Below are 6,000 nucleotides of genomic sequence, written 5' to 3' on the forward strand. Positions count from 1 at the left end.
ATGGTATAGATTTAAAGAAAATCAACCTTATAGCTTTTGAACATTGTTTTCGAATTATTCCATGCATACATTTAATTACTATTTTTCGGAAATCGCTCATGAAAATTCAATATAAAACCAAGTAATCATCTACAAATGTTAATGATTGTGGCGCTCTGTAGTCACGGTGTTGGTGCCTTTTTCTTCTTACAATAAATTCAGAATCAATATGTGTAATTTTTTTAATATATAGATGTGAGAATAATTTCGAGGCAAAATGATTTACATTGGCATGGAGAAATCGTATAATCAAATACTCAGGTAAGTTAGAGTGAAACGAATATTCTTATCTCGGTATTTATTCATTTTATGGTTCCTCAAAATTTCGATGGCATAAGTCGTTAATTTCGACTGTGCTGTGAAAAAATGCAATGCAGTTCATCAAATTAAAGAATGAACTCGCACCTAAAATGTAATTAAAAATAGGTTTATAAAACCTTTAAGGTTTAAAATAATAATCAGGTAATGTTTTTATATAAAACTAATTAGCAAATATTTTTAACCAGACATCTCATAGTTTTAATTCTTCCTAATGGCGTCTTTTAGAGCAGATTTCACACATCTTTAAGCATCTAAAATCGAGAGGGTACTTTTCGATTGGAGAAAATATTTATAATTTTTATCCACTAATCTCCAGGTTTATAATGGACGAGACCATGATGTAATATTAATAATTAATATATTACTTGACGCAACTGCATTACAGAGTGGCATACATTTTATTCGAGCCTATGCGGTATTTTTATGCATTGGAAAAGGGAGTACGCGATGAGGGCCAACGATATCGTCAAAATGTCTCTGACTGACCTTAAATTTTCAGTAAAGTTTTCATCAAAAACGTTACCGAATGACTAATTATGAAAATAAACAAATCCTTGTTAGATCTGGAATCAATGTTATTTTTATTTTAAATTAATTAAAAGTACAGCAGGGTAAGTCTTAATCAAGAGCTAGGATTGCATTTTGTAGGCGTGAGAGAGTGGTTACAAGAATTTATTCTACGACTTCTACGACTACCTTTTTGCGCCACGTGTAACCTTTTCCTGATCTTCCGGCCGCCCTTGGCTTATCGAGGCATTTATTTCATATTGAGATATTTCCCATGGGGCTGACTCACCAAGCTCGATCCCACGACCTATGCGTCAGAAGGCATACACTTTAGCCACTCGACTACTCCCGACTGCAGGAGTTCTATTTACCTCTGAATTTTAACCTTCACGTAGAATCCTTTGGCAAACAAGTGGATTTATCACCCGCCCCGAGCTCGGATTCCAAGCCGCAGTTCTTCTAAGATCAATAGAAGCATTTTGCCACCTTGGTAAAAATAGCTTCTTGTCTGGAGACATTTCTCGTTTTAATCTTATGTCGTATTTTTTCCCCTGCTTTTGTCACTCCTCGAATGAAAAAAAACCTTTTTCATGCAAGACAAAAATAAGTAAGGTGGAACACTGAATTAAGATTGGTGACTGTGGATATTTGATCAATCAATCAAATAAGTTCAGAGTTATTCCCAATTAACTTCTTATCATCTACTTCTTTGGAAAACCAATAAATAACAACACGCATAAATAAAGATTTCTCCATCCATGTTTCCCCATGAATGTTCCCTTCATTTAGCTTCCTAAGATATCAAAATCATCCACTGGAAATATTACGACTGGTCAAATTCATTGCGGGATTTTCCTGATTGCATAGACTATTGGTATGAAAAGAATGCCATTGTTTTAACTGCAGTATGCATGCATGTAGTTAAAGTATTTCCTTGTATTAGGTAATGTAATAAATCCTCTTATCGAGGGAAATTGTGTTCGAGCAAATGGTTTGTTTTTTCTTCGGAAGCAAATGAAGAATGAAATATTTATAAACAGCATCAAGAGGGCCCCCTTTTCTTTCGGGTGAGAACGGTGGAGGTCATCTCTCTGTTCGCCACTCGAGATATATATCGTATCTCTCTCGCCTCCTCGCTCTTTAGTGCATTGGAGCATTCCCTTTCTTCGGATGGACAGGGGACGGAAGGACCAATAAGGGCTCCCGGGCGGAAGGAACTACCGTAAAAAGAGATTATTCTCTTTCTATTGGTGACCAAAGTACCACGAAGACGAGTGAAATCATATCAACAGCATTTTGATTTACCCTTCTCCGATTAAAAAAAATGAGTAATCATTAGCACAATGTCAAGAAAAAGTTCGAAAAAAGTTTAATTTTACTTGTAACTTCTTAACCCTTCGTATTAAATAAGTGAAATTAATCCAGATAAGTAGGTTGCATTAAATTTTTCTTTGCGGTAATTTCTTCGAAAATATTTGAGTCAGTCTGATTTTTAATTTGTTCAATTAAGTATAAATTCAATTCCTTCGGCGAGCCAGCAACAGATTTCATAGATGAAAAATATAAGATCATTATAAAATATTTTAAATTTTTAAAAACAGAAGAAAAGAGGTCTGATGAATTTGTTTTATCACATCGTAGATATTCGAAACTCATTCCTTGAAATTTGAAGGGAAAATCAGTATGGAATTAAAATATATTTCATGGTAGCAACTTAGCACGTTACCACACCGATTCAATGATTCCGTGACTGAATAAAAATTCCAATAAATGACGTTAATACGATTTTGAATATAAATTTCCAGGCGGCAGGAAATGAGCGAGGACCATCCCCATCCTTTTCAGCCAGTCCTCCACAAAAACAATCTGTACCATATGGCCTCAATGATTTGATTGGAAGGGAATAAAGAGAAAATACCAAGAATCCAACATTTACATGCAAGATTACTTACCTTATATTATTGCAATTAAACGTAGGATAGCTCCCCTTATAGAATTGTTGTTTTCGTGTGAATTCACCAGTAAATTAATGTTACCTCCTGCGTCCACAAGTGTATTCGACGCGGAGGTTATTTGAGCAGGCGAATAACTAAACTTAACTTGGAACTAAACCCTATCACGCATTCAAAGTATTACACATTCAGGGAAGAGGGCGCCCATTGGCCGTATGCCTACGCCACTGGGTCTCCAACAACTACATAATAATACGAACAAATCATGTGGGTTTATTTCCTATCTAGAGCGTTAATTATTGACGTTTTCTGTTGATTTTCAGGGATGTATTGAATGGTTTAAGGTTAAAAATGGGCCACCTTAGCAGTCTCTTTTTCCATATGGTTCCTGCATGTAAATATCCTTCCCGCTCGTGGGGGCTAACTTGGTCGGCCGCCGCCCGCCTGCATGCACCGACCGCTCTTTCCTCATCCATTTTCCCGCTGCAAGATGCTATCGCCCCGTGCCAAGGCATTATCCCCGCTTTCCGCCTCATCGCTGCGTCAGCCATCGTGGTAGCCCTAAGTAATTCATTCTCTCCCGCCGTACCCCTTCCCCCACCCCCCCCCTCTCTCGGACCAGTGGCCAAGAGCCCGTCCGTCCCCTTCTACGACCCATTATGAGGTCTTGACACTCACACGCAACAAGGCACGTGACCAGACAATCCGAATGGCAACTCCTGCATGAGTGAGCATACTTCGTGCATCAACAACTCATGGTACTGTTTTCTATCAAGAACGCATGTGAGAGAGGAATATGCGGGGCAACTAAAGAAAAATTTGGCTTCATCAAATTAATTTGGGCAATATAAATGTAAAGAATCGCTGCAATTCCGCATTGCTTAGGCAACATTTAAGAGTATGCGATCAACTTCTGGGATTAAAATGAGAAAGTGCTAATAGATAATTTCAGGAATTGGGTAGCGTCTTCAAGGAGATTCGCTATTTATTTTAGGAAACTCGTCACAAGTAATTTTTTCGTCGTCAATGTATTAACGAAGGTGTGAGGTCCTCCAGTAGCGAAGAGAGAAGGAAGACTTGTAGTAAGTCTTCCAGTCGCCTGGTTTTTGTGAGCACTTCGATATCACTCATTATAGATGGCATCCCTTCATTCAACACTGCCTCGTGCCCAACAGGGTATGACTTACGATTAGATGCAAACGCAGAGAGTACTATCAAGATTCAATTACAAAGGAGGTGGCGCAAAGGCACATCGAAGCGTCATGGTTATCATTCGCTGCGGTGTCGCCTTTGCTGGGCGTCGCCTCAGTTGGTTTCCAGGGCACGGCGCCCCTGCCCGAGGGGAGACGGGAAACGTGTCAAGACCCTCATTCACTCACCTGTTACTCACTGGCTGAAGGACGATCAAAGTGGAATGGTTATACATATATGATTTCCTTTTCTTTCTCTCAGCATTCGTTTCCTCATTTTCATTCCCCCTCCCTCCTCAAACTGTTTCTTTTCCCTTCCCTCACTCACGTGCATTAAGTGGTGGAAATTTGTGCAGTAATAAATGCTTGGAGTAAATAAATCCTTGCAACTATGGACGCAAAAGGATCAACATACGAATATTGAATGAAATAAAATACCCTTAAGAGGGATAATATCCCTAAGAGGGGAATAAAATACCCATAAGGGGAATCCCGTGAGAGTCGCACTATTTAATCACACTAATATTGGATCATTTAAAAAAAGTACATTTAGGAACAACCGCGTAGATGTATTAAAGAAATGTGGATCTATCAAACGAATAGAGAAGAAGTATTCGTATGAAAAAGTTAAGGAGTGATTATTTCGCGATGATTAGACCACATCTTGAATACACGTCGAGTGTTTCGGACACTGTTGAAGAAGGGCCTAGTTTCGAAATAAAATAGGACACAAAGAAAAGCGGACCGTTCGTGAAGAATGGTTTATGACGAAGTAGAAAGAGTTCCATCGTCATTATTTAACCGTGGTTTGGAGACAAAAGAATAACAAAGATTCATACCAGGCAACCCTTTAAATGAATACACAACGTTCAAGTGTAACGCCGACACAAAGAATGAATTTTAGTCCCGCACTTCACTGGTAGGTCAGTCCACGAGAAGGATCGATTTTGCGAATTCAGGCGCGATATTGTGGAAGGGGAACATGATTGATTCGTATCAGGTAATTATGCATAATTCCAGTGTTAAAACAGTGGAATAATTAATTATTTATTATTTTCCACGAATCGACCACGGGAAGGAATTAAGAGAAGTTGACTGCTGAACTGATGAGTATAAAGAGTAATTTTTCCCTCGAACTATTCGTGACCATAAGAGCAGGAAACACAAAGTACGATAATTTGAACTTCCGGCATGTCAATGATCAATAATCACCAATTACTCTTACAGCTGAGGTTTGGAGGGTAAGGTGTAGAAGATGTTCTCCCGCCTTCCGACTCGATTTTAATCATCTTGTTTGCATGAAGAATCATGTTCCACGCGCTTTCAATCATACAACACTGCATTTTTATAAAATTTAACTACCAAAAATCTCTTATGCGTGCACTCCCATGATTTTAATAAGATGAGGCTGATGATAAGTTAGGTATCCCGTTCGGTGAGAATTGTTTACCCGAAAAATATTCTTTATTCTGAATGCAACATACGTAACTATCTTAGAACAAGCTTAATAACTTCTTAGCGGACAATGCAACAATATCGGAGTGTAAAAATCATTCGTCTTGACTCGGGATTTGTACAGAGGTGAAATTAGGAATAACAATTCCATCCCCGTTAAGATGCTTACGCAGCCACGCTTGAAATTCACCTTAGCATTTCCGTCTTCGGTCTGTCATCCTATTAACCCAGGGTGAGCCTCGCTGTTTCTTCGCCGTTCCAGTCATATTCAAAAACTCGAGTGACTAAGAAATCCACAAAATTTTCTATGGTCAGGTGATAAAGTTCTGTGAAATACTGGGAAACCAATGCGTATAAACAGATTTGTTGCTTAATGCACACGCTGTTATATTCCCTTCAGTTCTGAAGCAATAGTTCCCTTCGCATCCCTGAGGGGGTTTGAAATGGGGTCATTCACAGACCGTCAGTTTGTGGCCGTGGGCGACATGAGCGGTTTCGGAGGTCCCTTTCGCAACCGAGTCCGGTCGAGTTAGGGA

The sequence above is a fragment of the Hetaerina americana genome, unplaced genomic scaffold (genome assembly GCF_022747635.1).
Source record: "Hetaerina americana unplaced genomic scaffold, ioHetAmer1.1.p SCAF_19, whole genome shotgun sequence".
In the NCBI taxonomy this organism is placed as follows: domain Eukaryota; kingdom Metazoa; phylum Arthropoda; class Insecta; order Odonata; family Calopterygidae; genus Hetaerina; species Hetaerina americana.